Below are 24,085 nucleotides of genomic sequence, written 5' to 3'. Positions count from 1 at the left end.
TAAAGCTATAATGTGGCCTAAACCTCATTAAACAACGTATCCTTCTCAGCGCAAATGCTTTTTGCAACCACGGTCAAAAATAACTAAACAAATTATATTTCTACTGTAATAAAATCTGAAAAAGTTAATGCGTATTGAGAGGTTTGCCCCACTTGAGTTTGTCATTTGAGGTGCCACTTATTTAATTCAGACGAATAACAAAATTACTACCGATACAGGAGAAAGTATGAGGAGAGAGAGGCTTACCAGTTTCCTACGCCCTCCAACGGCAGCGACACCTCTCTCTCTCCCTCCCTCTCTCTCTTCTCTCGCTGCTGCTGCTGCGCGCCGTTCAGTTTCCCTCACATCGCTTCCGATGCTCCAGGAGGGAGGACGGATAAACGGCGCTGACGGTACCGGATTTGTTACCCGAAGGAGGGAGGGATGCTACGGTGATTTCCTCTCTCTTTCTCTTCCAACACCCACCTCCTCACCATCCCCTCCACTCCTCTCCATCACTTCAGTCTCGGACCTCATCAAGACGCATGACTGCTCTTTCATTTTTGTCCTCTCTTTTCAGTTTATCTTTAAATTCGCTTGACTGGTTTTTATTTTTTATTTTTTTTATTTTTTGCCACTGAGCTCCAGCGGGAAACCCACTTGGCTCAGCTTTAATTTCTACCCTCTCATCTCCAAGCGCACGTAAACATAGAAAAACTGGGCTTTTAATCAGTGGATGTGTTGGACATCTGGTAAAAGAAGCAATACTACTTAAGTCAAGTGGCCGATCTCTACTGGCTTGTATGTATTGAGGACACTTGGGTGAACGAGCTGCGCACGGAGTCTCACTTCCAAGGTAAGACCACTGGAGTTTAAGGACTGGGATTTTTGCCGTAGTTACATCAACACAGTTCCATCGTATGTCTCTCTTCTCACTATCCGCGCATCTCTTCTGCAGAGGCTTTCCTGAGCGCAAAACACACGAGAGCCAGCGAAGTTAAAGGTTTAGGTTCCCGGGATGCTGGGGAGATTCTGGTTAGACTCTTGACTAAACCAAGCTGTCGCACAAACACTTCTTATACATTATAGGAAGATTACTCGGAGATGATATCGGACTTGATTGTGTTTGATTAACTATGCAAAATCTCACAAAACCCAAAGATCCTTTGCGCATTAAAGACAGCACTTGGTTTTATTTGTTGTGCTGCTGCCAGTAACAGTGCAGACTTTATTCGTTCCTCCGGTCCACTGGATGACGGTTGGATCTGTGTGGTTTTCGCATAACAGAGCGTGGATTCACTAAAGTTTCTCTTGCAGTGTTTCTGCATATTTTCACTTATTTGGTCTGCGAGTGCATCCAACTGCGTTTGCGTATTTGTGAGTCTGCCCACGTAGCCTATAGTAGCTAATCTAGGAGTAAGCTCCCTTTCGCTGTCTCCGTGTCTCCCGGCGGCTCCGCGTAACTGCGACGCAGAACTTTTCCTTGGATCACCATCAACAGAGTCTGGATGTGTGAGGGGGGGTTGCGGTCATATAATTCGGTAAACAGATGAATTCACTACGTCCCTTTAGCCTACTCCAGGAAAGAAATATTTGTTAGTGTTACAGTTAATCTGCATTTATTTAACATATTTCTTCCTGTTTCTTCCAGAAAGCGTTTTCCCCAACTTATCCTCCTCCTGTAAAATCAAAACAGCATATTTAAAATTCTCAATCCCCAATATTTTCCCCTTTTTCGCCATTTCCCCTTCTTTCATTCTTTCTCGTTTTCTGTTTTTTGCGGGGTCATTACTGATTTGGGAGCTAATTGATTTTGTGATTTTGAAATGTGAATCCCTGAAGACTCCACGCAGCTTAGTATTCAGTCCGTTTGAATACTTGAAGCGGAGCGGCGTTCTTGCCCTTTTGGTGTGCGCCAGCGCTGGTGAAACTGCATAAAAAATGCATACAGATCACTTGCCCATAGGCTCATTCAGGCTCGTTCTGCACTCAATTAGGTCCGTGCATTTGGCTTAGCATCCCTGTAGGGCCACATTAGATCGTTTTGTAAATTGTTGCATAGACACCCAGTGAAATCTGCTCAGTAGAGTAGATTTGTCCGTACCGGTTGGGTCTGTGCGCATGCTGGTCTGATATGAATAATTACAGATGGATTTGGAACTGGGCTGCTGCTCAGCCGCTTTCAGTAGAGAGTAAGAGAGATATCGGTGTGTAGTTTTGGGCATCTGCAATTCCGCTGCGTTTTCAATGGGGGAGTAAAGAGAGCGAGAGAGGTGTGTGTGTGTGTGTGGGGTGGGTGGGGGGGGGGGGGGGCGTTAACTCCAGGGCTGTATCTTTGGTATTCATGGCACAACTCAAGATTGCTGCTCTCAAGCAGGCAATAATCTCTCTCTCCCTCTCCCCCTTCTGTCTCCCACACTGTTGCTGTATAAAATGTCTCCCCTCTCTCCCGTACCTTTGCTCTCCCCTTTGCATTTCAACCCCCTCCAACTCACCGTTCTCTCGCCCTCCTCTTCCTCTCTCTTCATTTCTCTACACTGCAATCTCCCCGACTCTGTCTGTGGGCTTCAGTCTTGTGGGAGCCATTGAGAAAATCATTTGCTGCTGTTGTATTTATTCGACAGGGGGTTCCTAGCAGCCAGGCTTGGCTGGTTTGCAGAGATGTTTTCTTGTGTTGCCTTGAAAAAAGTCTGCAGTCTACAATGGAGCAGGAAAGATGCAGAGAAATGGATCCATTAGATGCTCTAACTGCAGTTTAGTAAATAAGGGGGGGAAAGGGTTTGGAACTTATTGTGTTATATTTTTGACAGGCATTTTTTTCATTTTTTTAATTCCCTTCTTACAAGTGTTGTAACTGTGCAGTTGTGGTTCCCCCCACACTTCCTTATTATGTGGTTACTTTTCAGAGAGCGTTTCCCTGTTTATTTATTGTTTGCCAATTAGCCCACAGACCAGTCACTGCAGCGAAGAACAGCAGAATTCCCCTTTTTTATATTTAGTTCTGAGACACTGTGGCTCACTGGCCACTTAAAAGACACATTACACACAAAGAAGGTCCCTAATTTTGTAGTTTTGAATTGCTGCTTCTTATGTTCACTTAATGACAGAGCTCAACATCACAGCTGTCGCTCTCTGGCTCCACAAAGGGTTTTTGTAAGTAGCACAACAGTATCACTCAACTTGTGCTTTTGGATGTTTTCTTAATTCACCAATTAATTCTTCAAGCTCCCAATATTTCACTCAAACAATAATACAGCGTGGGCAGAGTAAAAGAGAGGAAAAGATCAAGAGGCAAAAAAAGAGGTGCAGGAAAGGAAAACAGGGGATGTGGTCTGCAGAGGAGATGAGGTGCAGGGCAGAGAGAAACAACGGGGCAGACGGTCGGAGGAGCAGCAGCTGAGCAGAAAAGAGCACGACTCCTATCAGGATGTGAAGAAAAGGAGGAGGTGGTGGACAAGAGAGGAGGGCAGCGTGACGTCTATCAGTAGAGTAGTCAGTCTCGTTCCTTTTTGAGAGTCACTGCCGTATGAGCTGAAATGAGACCTGCGAGTAGAAACTGCCTGCCTTCACTTAGCCATTGCAGGAATGAACAGTTCCCGCAAAAATGTGGTTTTATGTCTGCAGAAGTGATTGTATACCTTAAAAGCAGGGCAGACACATATAATTCCCTTGTACCAGTACATCTTTGTGCTATTTAGGGTGAGCAGCATACAGAAACCTGGCTTGGATGACAGATGAAAGCGGGGTGGGAGAGGTATCAGATTTTTTCCCTGATGTTCAGCCAAGAAATTGCACAGAAACTGACACAGAAATGTCGTCAGATTTGTTGGTTTTTTACTGAAGTGGTTTCAGAACCTGGCACTGGAAATGCTGTGCATCATAGCTGTGCTAGTTATAGTTAGTAAAGATAGAATTAAGCTTAACGAGCTTTAGCATTTCTTCTGGAATGTGTGAGAGGACATGAGAAGGCCAGAAGATATTTAGGTTAAGTTCAAACTCTCTAACTCAGAATTCAATCTGTGGGAACTTTCTCACGACTTATCTTAGACACTATGTTTACCTATTATGTATCTATAGACTCAGTCCAAGTGTGTAGCTGTTGATGTTATTTGACGTTCTTCAGAGTTTCACAAAAGAAGGAAAAAGAAACAGCATTTGAAAATGTTCTTTAAATTAATGGAAAATGCAGAAAAATCAGACAATCTAAAATTTGCTTTTTACTTATAAGTATTAATTTTGATCAGCTTTGAGTGATTTTTAAAGATTTGATGGGACTAATTATGTTGATCTTTCCACATTAATGAAATGAGTAAGACAGAATCTTAAAAAGAGAATGAAAAGAAAACAACCTTGCTTTCTGGATTGAGTTTAAAGGCATCTGCCCGCAAGCAGTGCTGATGTAGCACCCTAGGGAGGAAACAAAATAGAGGGATTAATTTATTACACTGTAATCATTATATTTATTTTTAATTAGGCACCGACTGCTCATCCTCGTAAGTTATGTGATCGTAAAGTAGTTTTTTTTAAATAATGAAAGAGAGGCTTAAAAGATAGAATAAAGTTGTGATCCTGCAGATAAAGAAACAGGACTCAAAAAGAAGACAGTAAAGGGGGAAATGAATGGAAGGGCTACTGGACCATTTCTAGGTGACGACAGAGGGAGCTATTGGGCTTTGCTGCAGTATTGGCTCCACTGCTCCTTTTCCTTCTTTCTGCTCTTTATTTCTAATTCTTTTTCCAATCTCTCTCCTTTCTCCTGCTCTGTCTGTCTCTCTCAAGGGGCCAGTCAGAGAGATGGAGAGGTAGTTAGGCTCCCCAGGGATACGGGATTCAATATGAACGCCCCTAACAGACAGACCCGCACGCGCACACACGCGCCAATCTTGTCTGTCTGGATAAGCCTGTCCACTGTGACTGGTTTCTCTTACCTTCACATTCACGTTACCTCCCAGTGAGAACGGGGCAGGGGAACATTGGTGGAGAATTGAGTTCTGCCTTCTGCTTCTGGATTTTGTTTTCTTCCAGCCTCTTGCTCCATGGGCTCAATAGAAAGCAGAGTCAGCACACACAACTGGTTAAACGTCAGCTTTTTTTTCTCTCTTTCCCTTAAATCGATCTTCATCTATTTAAAACAGCAGAATGTGAGGCCAGATAGATGTTAGGCTGATATATAATTTCCTATGGCAGTGGAATGGGATTATAACTCTAATCTTTCATCTCAACCGGACTAAATGGCAGAGTCAGTAATTAGTGTCTTTGACCTCTAATCCCCATACTTGTTCTCTAGAGGGGGGGAGCACGTTAATTTGTCTGCATTTGATGATTTCCTGGGTATTGGTGCACGTGGGGAAGAGTGAGACAACACAGGTGGCTTAGTAGTGTTGACATAGTTCCCATGCAGCATAACATACTGGGTTTAGTTTCTTTGGCCTTAAGCATGGCGTTTGTATGTTTTTCTTTCTTTCTTGAGCTCATGTGGTTTCAATTATTCCTCAATTGGTCTACATGCCAGCGCCTTTAAATTACAGTGCACCCGTTCCAGTTCATGCACTTTAGTCTGACTACTCTTTACTTTTTGGCCCGTTTCCCTTCCTTCAACGTAGTGCATACTGTGTTTTGATTCCGTTCTCTGTATCCCTAAAAAGGAAAAGAAGTCCAATAACTTAAATATCAAGTGAAAAATCACTAAATTGGAAATTTTTTTCAATTTTGTTGACCGAAACAAACTAACAAGCAGCGTGATTCATGAATGTGTCCCATGCTCTCATTATTTGATAAGCAAAGTCACATTGAAGTAATTTAGGCAGCGCAGACTAAAGCTGGATGGGATGTATGCAAGTACTCAGAGATGGGAAACTGCACCACAAGTAATACCACAAAGCAACAAGGACACCAGTTAGAGCAAATAAACAAAAACATGTGGCAGCACAGAGAGACTACAGCATCAATTAGGTGTTCGCTTTTAATTGCCCTCGCATCCTGCGCACCTAAAACCACATGCTGCAGCTGCAGCTGTGTCGGTTTCCAGTATTAAAGCTTTGTTAGCTGAATGGCGATCCTCGGCATGGTCGACCTTCTCACTCCTGCATAAAAGAGCTGAGCACTGGCAGAAAATGCTGCGTGGATTTACTGCTAGGCGATGAGGCTGCAGTTTAATTGCAAAAACAGTGGAGTCTGGATCAATGTTAATTCAGGATTAATGAGTGATTTCATCGATTTTACCATTGATGATCAGAATACAGGGTTGACACTGATATTGATTGTATTGAAATGGAAATTGATTATTCGAGACAGCGATTTATATTGATCCAAACACCTTGTATGGGCACGTGTATAGGCACCTGAACTTTTCATCCAGAATATTCATTCGTGAAATCTAATTGATTGCAAATTTGATTCTTATAAAAATGTTTGTATATATATATATATATATATATATGCTTTAGATATATTGTATAGATGTAGGTGTATGCACGAGTGTGACAGAGTGGGCCTGAAAAATAAGTGTAATTTGTTTTCTGTGACAGTCCTTGGGTCCAGTCAGGTGCTCTGATGTCTCATGGACACCAATCACATTAAGGAAAAAGAAAACCACGTTTGATATTTTTTTAAACAGTCAAATGTAACTATATTTCTGCTTTGGCAGACAGCATGTCACAGGCAGAGACACTGAAAAAGAGTGAGGGAGCGAGAAAGAAAGGAAATAAGGGATGAAGGTCGAGAACAAAGTTCATCTCAATTATGAATTTCAGGAGATTTTCTTTAAATTTTGCGGTCGCTCTGGCACAAAAGTACTCGGGATTGGGGTCAAAGAGAAATTTGGGCTCTTTCTTTAATGCCAATTAATAATTCACAGCTGAAAAGGCGTCTGGTTTGACAAGTTTTGTATGAGGTACTGTAGAGTCAGTGAGAGAGAAAGAATGTGAGGAACAGTGGCTAGTTTCTGCGTGCGGGTCAAGGAGAGATTTAATGAGTCATTTGCTTCTCATTATTCAGGATAATAATTAACTCTGTGTGTGTGTGTGTGTGTCTGTACTTGTCCAGCTATCATAGTGAGCACCAGCTTGAGTTTTAGAGCATTGGCATGAGGACATTTTGGAAAGCAGAGGACCTTTTGGGTTGTTACCACATTGTGATAGTTGTTGAAAAGCATGTTTGATATTGAAGACTTTAGGCTTTATGTTTATGTTAATATAAGAAAACGCATTAAATCTATGTCTAAGAATATCCTCAGCAAGATAGCCATTAAGTATTGTCATAAAGTCATTCATAGTGGGCTTGTCCACCTTTTTCCCTCAAACTGATTATGTTTTATAACTACATAACTACATGCAACAAGTCATGGAAAAAACTTCCATAGCCTAAAGCAGTGTCTTCTAATTACTTTTAGGTATTTTTGTTTAACAAATAACTTAAACAGTTAATTGATTTTTATACTTTATTTTATTTTAAATCATCTGTCAAACTCAAGCTATCAGTCTCATTCCCCATCTTCCTTTCTTTGTCCCTGCCATCATTTTCTCACTCCCTCTATCATTTATCTCCACTAAACTTGTCAAACACACACATGCGCGCACAGGTTTGAGCATGTACCTGCAGTGGGTGTGCTGTTGATTACCATAATTAACACGGTTATGTTAATTGTAGCGAGTTAATTTTGCTGATGGAACACATTTGTAAAGGTGAACTTTATGGACAGTTAGCTATGGTTTCAAGGTACAGTGTGTGTGTCCATGCTTTTCTGTTTGCATCATACTTTATATATGTGAGGATATGTGCATTCTTTTGTGCACATTAGTGGCTGACAAATCAGTTCAAATCAGGTTTAAATTGTGGAAATTTATTTATTTTGCAGGACACGTGCTGACAAAGACACAGCGAGTGGTGTTGAAACCAGAAGCTGAACGTACACACAAACACACAAAGTGTCAGTGGCCGGCCAGAAAAGCAAATGCTGCATATAGCTTATCTGATTATAAGCAGGGTTAGATAGAGGACTCTGCATTAGAGGGAGTGTTGAAGAGACATGCAGATCAGACTGATAAATAGTTTAACTAAAATGTGGCATTTCAGTAGCTCCGCAGTCTAAAAACCATGTTACTGTGACCTCCATCTGGCCAAGAACATTCATCATTTGTCCCTCCCTGCATGCATTTCTGTTGTTTTTCTACTGTTTAAGAAAATCTGATCGTGAGAACTGAAACTGGATGACACAATTCATATTCGGCATAATAAGCTTTCCGAAGATGTAGCTCGAAGGCGGAATACACAAAAAAGTAGTTAAGTTTGCAGTCTTATGTCATCGAGAGAGGAAGGGCTCTGGCACCTATTTGCCGAAACAAGCTCTGGGAACATAAGTAGCGTAATAATCCTGTTGCATACATTCACTTATTTCTTATCTTTTTATTTATGTCACATTGTATGCCTTCATATTTGGCTTATTTATCAGTAAAATTGCTTTTAAGGTTGAATTATTTTAAAACAGTTTAAACAAACACGGTAATGGACACCAGTTTTTCATGCAACAAATTGGCTCTTTGTCCTGTCTGCTGGCATATGGGGCCATTTATGACGGAATTGTTTTTCTTGTATTGTGATGTGAATGATGTGGGTGTTCAGTAATGGGATTTTAAACCACGATTTACCTGTCTTTAAGGCACATTAAAGTCATTAGATGGAGACAATCAGAATGCACGTAACTATTAACGGTTGGACAGCTAAAAGACAATTAGATCTGACCAAAGGTGGTTAAAATGTTTATCACTTTATAACGCATTAATCTCAATATGTAAATCCCTATGAAGTGGACAAATATGAGGAGAAGCTTCTTAGCCACATATATTCTAATATTTCAAAGTGTTTCTAGCATTAACCAGTCAGTATGCTGGCAAGGCCTGCATTTGATGTCAAAGTAATGCTTTGATCACACTGGGACTTATCTACAGCTTCTCATCCAGTTCTGTCTCATCCTCTCTTGTCCTCTCCTTCCTTCTTTCCTCAGTCCTCATCTTCCTCCCCTTCCTCTCCCTCTTTACTTATCTCCCTTCTCCTGTCCTCCACATTTCATTCTCCTCCTGTCCCCTTCAGTATACCTCAGCCCCCTCACCCCACCTGTATTTATCCCCACTGTGCTTCAAATGAACACAAGTGTGCTCTCTGAAAAATTTCCAAAAATAAACCCGGCTTGGAGAAATGTATTACATAGAGTTTTTTTCTCACTTATATACAACATATAGCAGCTTTCTGTGTAATTTAACATGATTGCTAAATTATGCACCATATTAGAATGCATGAATGATGCTTTTTTTCCTAGCTGCATAATTTGTGAGTTCACTAAATGAGCCAATCTCGCAGAACCCTGAATTTCTTCGGAGTCCTTGCAGAGATACTGCGATCTGAGAGGCGAAGGTGTGTCTGTTTTCTGTGCACATCACTCACACCGGTGCCACAGAAGAATCCACGAGATTAGATTAACTAGGTAAAATCTACATTTTACCAGCTTTGGTTTGATGGTGTCACACCAGATGATGGCTCACTGACACGCACATAAAAAGACGTGGAAAAAAAGAGATAACAGTGTACATGTGATGCTGACACATATTGTTGTACTAAGCCTATAGAGAAAAACCCAGTTTTCTTTTCTACAAGACAGCATTACTGCAAGCTTGACCTCTTTAGCATATTACCTCTCTTCATTTTCCTCCTTCTGTCACTTTCTGTTTTGCTTCTGCATTATTTTGTTTTATTTGCCGTTCTTTCTCTGTGTCATTACTTTTGGCTACAACCCTGCATTCCTTCTTTGCATTTTTACTCATTTCTTTTCTGTCCCTCTCCTTCTTTCTTAATGTCTTCCACCCCTTTGCTATACTTTCTCTCCTTTTTCTTCTCCCTTTCCCTAGCCATGCTTCATTGACCGTGACACGTATAATAGTGTAATATGATTGAATATGACTGCAGCTTCTTCATTGGACACTATTAATTTCACTTTTTTCCATTCGACTGGTTTGACTTCAGTATATTCCCTCCCCGCTCCATGCCTTAATCCCTGACCATGGGTCAGTTTTATAGAGCAACATCATTTTTTTTCCCCTGTCATCTCTCTTTGTAAGTTTTCATTTTTATTCCTCTCGTCTTTTACCTGCCTCCCCTCATCTAAATAGTTTACATTCCTCATCCTCTGACTTTCGTTAGCTCTCTCTTATACTTTCTGTTTAGTTGTGCTGTGACTGCATTGACCTTTTCAGTGAAAAGAGAAGCGGTGAGCAAAATGTATTGCCACTTCTAGGACTGACTAATTGTTATTGCGCTATAGAAGGCCATAGCTATATGAGGCAGATCCTCTTCTATTCAGTCACTGACACTTTTTCTTCACACTTCCACTAACCCATGTGTGAAAAGTACTGCATAGGAGGATAATGAAAACAAGGTTCTCTGGGTTCTTTAAAACACGAAGAGAATTTAAGCGAATTTAATTTCTCTTAACTTTAACATAAGCCAAAGCAGTGCTGACAATAAAGTAGGATTAATGTGTCACTGTAGAATAATGCACTATCACAGATTGTTTGTACATGTTGGAGATTTTTTTACATTTAACCCAATATTTACATCTCTAAATATTTAACATTTGTTATTAGATGTTTAATATTCCTTGTATTTTTAAATGATTTTGCAAAATGGCAGTGGTCGTCATTACCACTACACCCAGTCGAGGTTATTTTTAAATGCAGTGAAGTAGCAGTTCCTCGGGGCCATTATCTACTATTGCGTTTTCAGTGTTTATGTGGAATGACATCACATTTGTCACAGTCATGTTTATTTTTATTGTGATATCGTGAAAGCAAATGTCATCAACATTGTTTAGATTCTAGTGGCCACTTTGAACAAACAAGGTCACCATGTATGTGTGAGCGTTAGTCCAATGTGTCCATGCATTTGAGCTTTTCTGATATTATTGCTAAAGCTGACCACACAAGGTCACACACACTCTGCACGTTCGTGTGCCCATGCCCTTGCACCTGAGTATCACCATCAGCAACAAATAAAAGTCATTTCAGGCAGTCTGTCTGCATGAGCCCATGTCATCTGAAGGTGCAAGGTCACTCAGTGCTCAGACGTCATATGCGAAGCTCAGTGTGGGTGTAAGTCTAAGCAAGCATCTCACTTTACTCTTATCTTTACAGGAACAAGATGACTCCAAAAGCACAGAAAGACTTAAAAAAAACATCCAGATAAGGTTGAAGCTTTGAACAAAGTCTTCTGAGATTGTTAAAGTAATGTAGCATTAGGTTGAGTGGTGAAGGATACTGTGTGGATTAGGAGTCAAAGTGGATGTAGTCTGCATAAAAGTCCCTGCAAATATACTGTAATAACAGTATATTTGCGAGTGTGTGTGTGTGTCTGTGCTTGTGCTGGAGGGCAGGCATACAGCGGTACAGATCGATCAATGTATAAACAGATGTTTTGACCTTTGTATATAAGGAAATACTACCGATGTTTTATTCACTGAGCGTGTTTATATTTTACTCAACCAGACGGTGCACCAATCTTTAAGCTCTGTTTAGCGCAAAAAGAGCTGAATGTCATCTGGTTTCATTCTCAAGATGAAAAGAAGTATATCAAAGGAAATATCTTGCTGCGACATTTTGAAGTGTAAAATAACCTTCTTATTTATTAGGATTTCCATTTTCGCTCGCTTTTTTCTTCATATTTCAGGTGGAGTAACTTTAACACCTTCATTCAAAACAATTTACTTTAGCAGGTTCAGGTACTTAAGGACACTTTTTGAGTTTCATAAAGGGATTTTTACAGTCCTCAAGGATACAATGGAATTTCAAATATAATAGAATGAATAAGAATGAATTGCTTAAGTTGTTTCCACAGAATTTATACAGTGATTTTGTTATGTTCTATGCAAATGCATGTCTTACTTTATCTCTTTGCCTCTCTGGGAATGTTTGACTGTCAGTATAAATTTCAAAAAGATCAGCTAAACCAACAAACATCAGTTTGGGAGAAATTTAGCAAAAGGGACTGCTCTTGAGGAGTCGTCCACATTGCTGGGATACGTATGGGTGTCTTTGCCTTGAGGGAACTTTGAGAACCAACAGTGTAGGCTTATTGAGGTATGCTGTTCTGAGCTGTTGTTCAGTTCGGAACAACAAAGGTCTCTCTGTGTTAACCTGAAGAAATAAGGGAGGGGACTTGGCTTCAACAACCATGTGGGAATGAAAAAGAAAAAAGGGGTGGGGGTTACTATCAAGTATTCAGCTTGTCCATGTGTTGGTTTGGAAAACAGAGACCGGGGAGGGAGATGAGAATAGAGGCAGAGAAAAGAGGGGATCTTTTAGCATGGGAGGATGTTTTGGCACAATGACCCTTGTGTCTTCCAGTCTGTCACCGAGTCAAGTGGTTTGTGGGTAATGGGTGGGATATATGAATCAGAGTGGTAATAAGGGTCATTACACATGCATGGTAGATGTAATGGTCCGCAACACTGCTGATCAATTTCTACTGCTTACCTCCACCCTCAGTTTCTGTCTACTCGTTCATCTTTATAGAGTCGATTCCAAATTAAGTCATCATTTGAAAAATACGGGTAAATAAATGGTATATATGTTCAAGCCAAGCAACTAGACTCTACTAATATGGTATGACTGATTGATGTCATGTTCAAATGAAGCTTTAAGGCCAAATGGATCAGGAAGCGAACTATACTGCAAAATATACTCAGGCTTATTGTTCTAGAACTTGTTCTAGAAATTAGAAATGTTTCTAATTTCTAATTTTATTCCATGTTAAGCGGAACCGACACTGAGCAACTGACATGAGAGAATAAGTGGCTATTAAATATTAATGAAGATTGTGGCTATCTCGAGGCCTTTATGAGTTTAATGATGCACATGCATCTTTGAAAATAAATCCATCTTCACACATTATCATTATGAATAAAAAGGGCTTCAAAGATCTAAACTCACTAATGACTTCTAGGTGAACAGATCATGACCTGCCTTTGAGGCAAAGTTTTCAGCCTGTAAGGTCTCCATGGGCTAATTTGAATGTAAACAGTGTGCGTCAGTCACTGGATAAATACGATGGGGGGAGTACATCCAAGGCTGAAGGGTGGTCTTTAAAGGCTTAGTGATATCCACTAAGACCTTATGTTCTGCCCCTTGCCTCCTCAATAGTGCAAAGCTAATCTGGGGCTGCTTTTTTCGTCTTTTGGGGTGACCATCTCCCTCCCTCCCTCTCCCTCGCTTTTCCATTTCAACCTAAGAGACTCAGCGTCTCGCTCAAGGACACTCCCGACTGGGCACATGCTTGCTGATGCACATGTATTGCAGTGAAAGAAGTGTTCACCTTTGAGCCAGGAATTCATCTGTCAAACCACTTGGCAAAAGCCTGCTGTTAGTGCACAGAGGTCTGTTTATTCTGTCTTCCTCTCTGTGCACACTGTGGAATACAGGTAATGTCTCCCAATTACTACACACTGAATCTTTTTAAATCACTGAGTCAGATAGTACCAAGGCACTACAACAATACTCTTTCATTTGATTTGAGAATGATCCAAGAATATGTTATTCCAATGAAAATATTCCTTCTTATTCCCCCCCTCACTGGTTCATCGGGGTCACGGTGTCAGATGTTGGACAATAGGACAGCTGTATCCAGATCAGCTAAAGAGCCACAAACCCCTGGGGGTGGGATTAAGCCAATTAGTAGCTGTCAATCACTATGGCGTATCATGGACAGCTAAATCAATACTTGGATGAATGGGGAGAAGGAGGGTGTGGGAGAACGTGGGACAGACACATGCATAGAGGCTGACTGTGAGAGATGCTGGGTGTGTGGATAAACTAAGCAGCAAATGTGGTAGGATGGAGGTATAAAAAGGTGGAGAAAGAAAAGTGAGAGGGATAATAGAGATTGGAAGCATTTGTGGACTGAAAAAGGATGGATATAGTATTGGGAAGGACACAACTCTGGAACACTAGTGTTCATTTTTTGAACTGATTTACAATGCAGAAAATTAAAGAAACTCAGGGACCGTGTAAGATATTGTTACCCGTGAAATCACTGGGATAAAACACTGGGAATGATTGCTGCAGTACAGATAAATGTATATATGACACAAAAAGGTGGATCCACGAAAGAAAACTGCAAAAACGATTGTTGTGGAAATGAAAGGGGCTAATGCAGAGAATATCCAGAGAGATAAATAAAGATATGCGCCACAATAAAGCTTAGTCTCCACTCAAAACCCCAAGAGATGCAAAAGAAAAAAGAAAAGAAAGAAAAAAGAATAGATGTGCAAATCTGTACCGCCTCCCGTTTTCCATCTTTTCTGATCATCACTCTCTCTGTGTCCCATCTGTTTTGATTTCACCTATTTGTGGGTGTGTGCTCTGTATTCCAAAGAGGTTTGCAGGAGACACACAATTTGTTTATCATGGCTGGGGACATCAGAAGATCCCATCTCCTTCTGACAGCTGAAAGACGGGGGAAAAGGCCCCAGCAGAGAATCAATAGACCTCAGAGAAAGAATGACAGGCAGAGAGAGAGGAGGTGGAGGATGTAATGGGAATACGGGGGAAGGGGTGGGGTAGGGGATGGGGGGGTAAGAAATGATGCAAAAAAATGAGAGGAAATGAGAAAAGCGAGGAAATGGAGATGCAGATGGTTAATAAAAAAAAACATGCCATGATATTCAAGCAAGGTTTGGGAATGATGTGAAGGATGCATCTACGCAGTCTAAAGCCTGTTCAGTCAATTAAGTCAAGAGAGACGAAAGAATCAAGAAAATAATGATAGACTAGCATGAAGGACGAGACATGAAGAGGAGTGGAAAAGGAAGGATGACGATATTAATAAAAACCTTTTTGTTTTCTTTTTGCACATCTGTCAGATCCAGAATATAATGAAATAATTGTGAATGGGTACGCTTTCACTAGTAAAAAGCTGCTGTTCCTTTTTACATTTTCAGCTGATTGAGCGAAAAGTGAATGGACTGTAGAGTTAGACTATAGGGCTGCATTGATAGAAAAGGGATGGGGCGGAAGAGGAGAGGAACTGAAGAGGAGATGGATAGGGAAGGGGAAGAGAGGCAGAATAAAGGGAAGGATGAGAAGATGGTTTACAAACAACCAAACAAATTGAAGATGAGGGAGCGAGAGAGGGGTAAGAATGGAGCACGCCAGAGATACAATGATAACAAAAACACAAATGGAACAAAAATGAAGAAAATGGAGTGAAGAGGAGGCTTTTAAAAGCAATAACGATGAATACAAGGATGGGAAAGGAAAACTTCAAGATTAGGAGAGGGGTTAGAGGGGGTTCTATAAAAGAAAACAAATGAATAAAAGGCCAGATGAGTGAGAAAGGGGGGAAGGGGAAACGAGAAGATGAGATAAAGGAAACATGCAGGCAAAACAATAAGAAGAGGATGTTGTTGCATGAATATGGAGCTCGGAACATCTGGTGTGACTTTCAAAAAGTTCTACGGCCTTTTGAATGTGTGTGTGTGTGTGAGACAGAAGTATATTAGGTGGGGGGGTTGTTAGTCTAAAGCAGCCATGCACATAGAGGCACACCGAGCAAGCCTGCCATACTCACTCATATACGCCTGGATGGATACAGAAAGAGAGATCAAAGCATTAAGAAAGGAGAAGGCTGGCTAGGAGACAAAAGAGATGCTCGATGGGAAGAGAGATGGATGGAAAGAAGGGACAAAAATAGGGAGGAGAAGGACAGATGGAGGGGAGGAGTGGGAGAGAGATGGGGAGGGAAAGGGTTTTGGTAGAGAATTTATTTTTTTATTTTTTTGATTGATTTACCTTAGTCTCCAAGGCCACCGAGTCATGTAATCATCGGAAGGATTTTTGATCGTTTGTCTTTATGGAAGAGATGTGTCATTTCATCATTTCATTCATGTGTCTGCTTGGAGGTGACACACAGGCTGCATTTTCCTTCTCTGACATTTAAAAAAAATAGTACTCATCACAACTCTCAGATCTTCATAGAAATACTCTCTTTTTATAATAAAGTCGAAACATTTTAAACAATTTAATGCTCTCTGGTCTTATTTTCCCCATTTTTGGTTGTTGTTGTTGTTGTTTAGTTTTTTTAATAACCCTTGAGAGTTGGCATTACGTGTTCTTTTCGTCATTCATTTTGTCCTTTAGTATTTAATATTTTTATTTATCTTGCATTCAAAAACTTCACAAGTGATATTTTTCCACCTGTTTTCACTCTTACGGAAGCACTGAATAATTCATGTAGCATATTGTTCTAACTTTTGAAGGACAAAATACTCATCGTTTGTTGCTTTCATTTTGAAACCTTGTCCATCTGTTTTATATCTTAAAACCAAAAAAAACTATCTTTGATAAAAAAACAAAACATTTTTTTAAACAGATTTCTTAGTTTTTGAAAATTTCTACCCTTTTTTTTTAACCCTTCTTCAAAAGTGTATTCTTCCTGGTCCTTGACATCTTAACAAGCGTATTTTCCGCCTGTTTTAACCCTTAAGGAGGCGCTGAATAATTCATTGGGTACTGCTCCCTCTGGTTTTGCTAACGGGTCAGTCACAAAGCCATACATTTGTAAATGAGGGTAATCTACCTCTATGAAGCTGTGTGCATGTGTATGTGTGAGTGTTGTGTGTTTAGACGGGTCAGGCTTTAAGACAAGGAACGTTTTGTCCGATAAGAATTGTGTGTGTGTGTGTGTGTGATGGGGGGGGTTGTGTGTAAGTGTGTGTTAGCTGTTGAGTGCTGAGGGCTGCCGGGATTTGTAGCTATGCTACCACAATGCCCCTTTCATCCGAAGAACCATCTGATTGTGTGTGTACGCGCTCGTGCGTGTGTCCATGTGTGAGGGAGTGATTTTTGTAGGCCTCTTTTCTGTGTGATCTCTTTATTTGTCCAGAACAATAAAAGATGGAAGCCTGAAGGCACAGACACTAATAGAGAAAGGAAAGACACAGACACACAGCAGGAGGAGAGGCAGACAGACAGACTTCGATATACTGAGGTGTGTAATTCAGGTCACTGGTATGGCCTAAACACACATAATTGTAATCGCAATATGTCAATACATAATATCTGCTTCCTTATCTCAGCTGAAACTCAGCTGTCTTTAAATGAAAGTGTTACATTGTGTGAAAGATCTAATATCAAAGCTTTTCTATTCATCAGAGGAACTACACAATCTCGGAGAATGCTCTGGGAAAAAACACAAAATATCGTGTCCAGAGTGTGTGTTTTACACGGAACTGACACTCACAGCAAAAACAAAATATTGTAAAATTCATAGATTACAAACATCAGCAGCATTGAGTACTGAGAAGTGTAGTGAGTCAGAGCCACAGGAGGGAAATGAGAGCAACGCAGTGAAGTAGAAAAGCTTTTAGCTGCGAGATAAGAGCATATTAGGGCAAATACAGGTGGGAAAAGACGGGGCTGAAACGCTTTATTAGTTCTCGATGAGGCGGGTTTTCAACCAACAAGAATGAGTGACGAATGAAATGAATGACTGGAGATGTGACTGGAAAGGTTATTTCTACATCTGTGAAGCTAAAGAAAGATTTGACTTAAACCGCATCTACTCAAAATGATCTATGGCTTTTTTTAATAGCTACTAATCAGAATTTTCCATATAATTTTGGAACAGGAATGGAAGAAATATACGTAAGGGGAAGAGGAGGAGAGAGGAACAAAAATACATAAAATGAGGAAGGAAAGGGTGGACTACAGAAATGGAAAAGAGAAGAGACAAAGAATAGAATGATGCAAAAAGGGAACAAAGTGCAGGCGTTACTTGATCACCGAGCATCTGAGTGTGGTGTGTGTGTGTTTTAAGTTTCCAAGTTACCAACACCTCTGTTGAGGCAAACCAAGCCTGACAGCAATCACACACTCATAGTACCTGCTTTGAGCTTTGAGGGGATGCCATTTTGACTTTTTTTTTTCTTTCCGTTTCTTTTTTTCTTGCAGACGTGTTTTTTTTGGCCCTCTCAGACTCTAATTTGATGAGTTTTCCATGGCTGGGGCCTCCAGTTCTTCAACTTGCATAAGCGCGTGTGTGGTTTTGGATAACGATCAAGCTATTTTTGGCATTCCTGATTGGTTGGACATGCTAAGCAAAGTCTGGGTTTATTCACCACCACTGTTTCTCATATTTCATACAGTCCCTTGATTTCTTGGAAATCTTACCTCTCCACTTACCTACTTTTAGACTCATAATATAACCATACACAGTGCAGTGAAAGAAGTGGCATTTGCTTTTAACCCTTTAAAACCGGTGGGAGCTGGCACGCTCTGTTTTGCGTAACTATTTTTAAATCCCGGTAGCTCTGCAACCACGTAAGCTAGCGCAATAATTTTTTTTGCATATGAAACCGGAGGAGTTGTACTTACATCTTATGCCATCAGCTTGTCCTCGTTCACAGTTTCCTTCCACATATAGCTTTGCAAAAACTGCATAAAAAGCGCTTGCAGCAACAAAAACATAATATTCCAGAAACACGCTTTGCCGATCCGATCAGCTGTTCATAACACTTCCTACGTTGGAATAGACGTCAGCGCGAACTTTTGCATGTCCGCCATTACCTGCCCGAAAGTGACGGCATTTTCGCGGAAATGTAGTTTTTTTTTACCATATAGCCTCATGAGCCTATACTGGTGTTTTTAAAAGTTATCTTTGACTTTATGACTTTCTGTGTCGTTTCTGGGATGCTTAGGACTCATATTGCACTGCTGGAAATAATTTATTTTGATGCATATGCTGCTTTTTTGCAAATTTGCAGTATAATATTTATTTTCGTTTTTCCTGCAGTATATAAAAATTGGTGTATTTCAAAAATAAAACTATGAAGACACTCAAAATAAATTTCCTGTGGTGGGAAACTATTTTGTGCAACTTTTTTGTATTTACAGTTTTGAGGGATAAGCCTCTTAAATTTCTCTAACTAGAAATATATGTTAAAAAAACAAAAACGATTTTCAATTTTTTTGTAGTTTATTGCACTTTTTTGCAATTTATGTAATTACTATGCGCTTAATGCAGACATATTATTAAAATTTGGGCTATAATGGTTGTATTGATGTATAGCAACTTGAAATGCTCCCAAAAATGGCACTACAGCATGTAAAAATATAATATAAGATCTGGCGGACTTGGTTCTATGGTAGGTCTTAAAGGGTTAATAAATGATCGATGGAACTGATTTGAAGCACATACAATATGAGTAAGAAAAAAAAATACTTTTAGACCTTAATTAATACCTTAAAGTTAACGGAGCACTGTCCTCATCTGCATTCAGTCACTGCTGTGCAAAGTGCATCATGTGCACCATCACTCAAATGTGAACAGAAGTCCAGAATCTTCAAAATTTCAGCGATACAGAGGCAAACTTCAAACTGATGAATAGAGTCAGGGAAAGCCTTTATGAGACGTTTTTAAATGCCAACTCTAATGTCACCTAATTAGATTTTTGCTCTCAGCAGATCATTTGCCTTTTCAACATGCCTCAAAGAAACAATGAAGGTTTGTGCATGACTGACCTATTGGTCACCTTGGCTGCTACACAATAAGAACAATATAATCGATGCTCCTCCAGAGTTCTCAATAGCAGTACAACAAAACACATAGAAATTAGAATGTAACTAAACTTTAGAAAAACAAAAACCTTTGAGTTCACCTGGCCAAAGAGCTGGAACTTCATGGACACTGAAATTTATTATGTCAGTAATAACAGGAGAGTGTGGGTGGTCTTGCAGGAGGCGGGCTATCGTTATGGAAACAGTGGTTGGTTAAGACTTCCTACCAATTCATATTAGTGAAGGGTTGCTATTAAAGACAAAGCTGTAAAGTAGGAAAGAGCTTGGTGTGTGAGAGATGTCACTCATTTACATAACACTACTGCAGTCAAAGGGACACTTATTTTAATAGTACGTCTGTGTGTGTGGGTGGGTGTGTGGGTGTGTGTGTGCCAGACCCGCAGGGAGACACAGTAGGAGGTTAGAGAATACAACACACACAAATAGTAAATGGGTAACAAATGAGTTGACTGTGATGTAAATGCTTGTCCTTTTCATGGCCTTTTTTATGTCTGTTTGTTCCTGTTGAGCAGTCAGGAGCAGCTCACCCTGTTCCCCCTGTCATTCAACCTTTTCCCTCCACAGTGACAGAGAAGAAGCCAGACTGTCTGCATTACAAAGCATGTGAATGTGTGTCTAAATATGAACAGACTTTTCTATTTGAATTCTTTGTTTGGTCACCTGGTGTATTGCAACACATCAGAAAAGGGAACTTCGTGTTGTATCGCAATACAGTGGGATGTGCATTTGAACAGAGGTTGACTGTTTGGAGAAAGCCCTACTGCCCTGCACCTGTACAACCAAATTCTGAATAAAAGATTAGCCATAGATGTGACAAGTCTAGAAAACTGATGCTTTTATCGCTGTGTTGGCGAATTATTTGAGAACTGGAGCTGCTCTTGTAGAGTTATGCTGAAGTTTGGGCTTTTTAATGAAACTTTATAAATCACTTTATAGATTATAAACTATGTTTTTAATGCAAACAATGGGATCAGCTACTGGCTCGTTTTAAGGTAGGGTTTGCAGCATATTGTACATCAGTATTTGGCAGGAGATCAGGCAGAGATGTGAATAGATAGGTATTGCATATGGATGTCATCATACCTACTTGCGCTCACAGGTAATGATGCTTCTCCCCTTATCTTTGTCTTTGTGTGTGTCAGAAAAAGTACGACACAGGAAGACAAAGTAGCCTTGTTCTACACATATAAAACATTTCAAAACCGTTTGTACACTCACCACAAAGGGACCAGAGAAAACAGTAAGGTGTGCGTGTGTGTGTGTGTGTGTGGGAGCGTGGAGGTGTATGAGTAGCACAGACAGAGAGCTGAAGTTTTGAGTCACATTAAAAGAGCCAGCGTTTGTAATTATGGTGTCCTTGGAGGAGCTATTGGATGGCTCTCTGCTGCTTTTTCCTTTAATTGTTTCACTTTTCCTATACTTGCGTCACATCTACTTCACACACACACACACACACACACACACACACACACACACACACACACACACACACAGCAAGTTAACTGTGAGGCCATGTTATTCATCATCACAAGGCCAGAAAAACGACAACTAAAAATAACAGCCAGTTATTGCTGTGATGTTCTGCAACCACTTTCATTGACTCTTCCTTGGGTGGTTACATTATTCTAAACTCCAGTTCAGCAACTTTAATCCAAAAAGAGTGCATAACCTGGGTGTTTGAGCACATCAGTATGGATACAATGCTTCTAGGCAGTTTTTTATTTCACTTTGTGCATGTTTCAGTCTCTGTTTTTAATACATAACACACAACTAACACTGTCTCAGCTCTTGGCATGTCCTCCAGGTGTTGGCTATTATCATGGCTACAAGCTGTCCACTGGCTGGATTGATTAGAAGACGACTGAACTGGGCTTTTGTTTTAAGACTACAGTGGAACAAGAACAGCTTTGGGGATTTAAAATACCTCAAGCTCTAAAATAGCTCCAAAACAATCGGCAGGTCCCCAGAAAATTACGTGGGATTGCAAAATATGGAGTGAATTTCCTTTAATTCTCTATTACTAGAGGCTGAAAACTCTTCATGCTCTAGCACATTATACAAGAAAACTTTTCTTCAAATTAATTTCATTTATTAAATGTTTTACAGCATTTTTCTCCTGTCTAGATGAGAATTTTTCAGTCTATTGTGAAGCAATTTCTTTCCTAAGCGAACATTATTCTAACTACATTTCACTTGCCTAAAGCAGCCATATCAAATAATATATTGGCTACCTTACTATTAGAGATTACACTCTAATGAGCTATATAGGTCTATGTAAAACCACTGAGGTAGAGCACGGAGGAAATTAGTTTCTTTGTGTGTCTCGGTGACTCCTCATCTGAATTCAGTGTCACTTCCTAACTGACACAGATAAATAACAGCCTTAATATCAGTATCTTCCTTGAAAATGCTTGGACATGTAGGATTGTGAACCCACTGTGAACCTCCCTTAGATTGGTTTGATCTCTGGTCCTGTCCGTCCATAATCAACCTCTAATACTTCAAGCTCAATCAGTTCCTGAAAGGGCTTCATTTCAAAAGGTTGTAGATCAGCACAAGCTATCAGGGATCCTAAAGGCCACCGCTAACTCGCTAATAATCTCAGCGTTGTCTCTTAGCAAAGGTATAGATCCAAACATGCACAATTATTTTGCAAGAAGGAAACTGGCATGTTAATCGTGCACTTTTTTATGATACCAGGCTGCCAGCTAATGTCACAATTACCCTTAAGATCTGGTCTAATGGCCCACTAAAAATAGATAGTTTTGCTTGAAAACGTAGGAGTGGGAGGAACAGGTGTATACCCTCCTAGTGTGTTTTGTCCTGATTTTCATTTCCATAGCAGAACCTCTCTGTGCTTATCCACGGCCCAGGACACACCCAGGATCTCTGCTCTCTCTCCCCCCTCTTTATCTTTCACTCTCTCCCTGGATCCCCTGAGGCTGTTTAGAAGGGATCTGTGACAGATTCTACTGTGTGTGCGCGCGTGTAGCACTAGTAGCTCTAGTAGTAATGACAAGCAGATGGGGTTATTCATCACCAGCCAAGTCTCTGCAAGCAAAGCAACCATCCCTCTCTCTCTCTTACTCTCTATCCATCTATTTATCTAACTGATGTGTCTGAATAATGACAGATAAAAGAAAATCCTCTTTACTTTACTCCTAAGCTCTTTATATTCTTTGTTCGTCTTACACGACCTTCTGCGGTCGCAGGAGTATTCTCGGTCCACTGCAGTTCTTAACATTACTGTGCTGTTTAAAATCAATTATAAAGTCAGTCAATTCCACAGTCACAGTGGTTGTAAACTGTAAATTAAGTTTATTATATGCAAAATCAATATGGGACAACTTCAGAAATAATTGTGAAACATATTTTGTATGTGTGTACATCCAAATCATAGCTCGCACACCTCCGCACGCTGTCCATCTCAAACACACATTTGCACAACTGTCCTTGCAAATAGGTCAACTGCTTCTGTTGACCACAACCATTTATTGCATCACAGCTGTAAAACTACAAAATTGCACATTTTCTCACACAAATGCGCACACACACACACACTCAGTTATGCACATTCATAAGTTTAAAGAAAACCTCCCACACATAGCAATGTACACTTACATGCTTCAGGGCTGCCACAGCTCCATTATTTTTCTGAAGTGCTTTTCAATTCCATGGCTGGTGCTTGAGGGAGTGTGTGTATGTTTGTATGTGTGTGAGATTGTATGATACTGTGATGGGTGCTGGGTGTGTGCGTTGCTTGACAAAGATTGTGACATAAACCATTTATAGTGCTGCCCTAGCGTTTGAGTGCCGGCAGTGTGTGTGTGTGATTGCTATTGACATTAAATCCTGTGTTCAGGTTAGTTTGGCACGGGGCACATGGAATGATGAGATTGTTTTTTAATGGGAGAGGAGAGGAGAAAAACTATGATTAGAGTTGGGCAGAGGGCGTTAGGACAGAAAACAATTTCCTGTATTTTGCTTTGAAGTGAGAAAAAAAAATGACGTTCCCCACGTGCAAACTATGCATTTGCAAAAAACTTCCTACTTGCTACGGTGCATTTAAAAGAGACGATGAAACATATTTACTTGTTTAAGCAAAGTTAGGCTCACACCTGCTGCATCACCATGTGTAGATAACTCCAGGTTCCCATTAACATTACAGATGGATAACTGGCAGTTAAACTTCCAGACAGAAGAGAAACATGACAAAGTGTTGACATGAGGCAGCATAATAGCAGCCAATTAAGTGGAAAAATATTTGACACTTGCAGGGTGTTTGGACCTGGCCTGTAGCCTTTTGATCAGGCAAATAAGAAAAAAAAAGAATTAAAAGCAGTGCAGGATAAAGCTGAAGGACACACGCAAACTGAAAGCAAATCTACCTCGTACACAATGTCTTGATTTGGGCTGCATGGTGCAGCAAAATGAGTCTTTGACTTCAAATTGCCCTGCTCTTATTTGGAAGCAATGAAAGTGGGGGCCTT

At 40.3% G+C, this 24,085-nt stretch overlaps 1 protein-coding gene across 2 annotated transcripts in view; it reads left to right on the top strand.

Annotated features, from left to right (window-relative positions):
* Positions 1–332: 332 nt before the first annotated feature.
* Positions 333–24,085, top strand: part of cdh11 (cadherin 11, type 2, OB-cadherin (osteoblast)) — a 91,394-nt gene continuing 67,641 nt past the window's right edge. For both annotated transcript variants that reach the window (XM_085182053.1, XM_085182052.1), the window contains exon 1: positions 333–835. The gene's annotated coding sequence lies outside the window, so the exon portion shown is untranslated. The remainder of the gene's footprint in view (positions 836–24,085) is intronic.

This window comes from Neolamprologus multifasciatus, chromosome 13 (genome assembly GCF_963576455.1).
Source record: "Neolamprologus multifasciatus chromosome 13, fNeoMul1.2, whole genome shotgun sequence".
In the NCBI taxonomy this organism is placed as follows: Eukaryota; Metazoa; Chordata; class Actinopteri; order Cichliformes; family Cichlidae; genus Neolamprologus; species Neolamprologus multifasciatus.
Note: the sequence above shows the minus strand (reverse complement) of the source record. Positions and strands in the feature narration are given on the sequence as shown.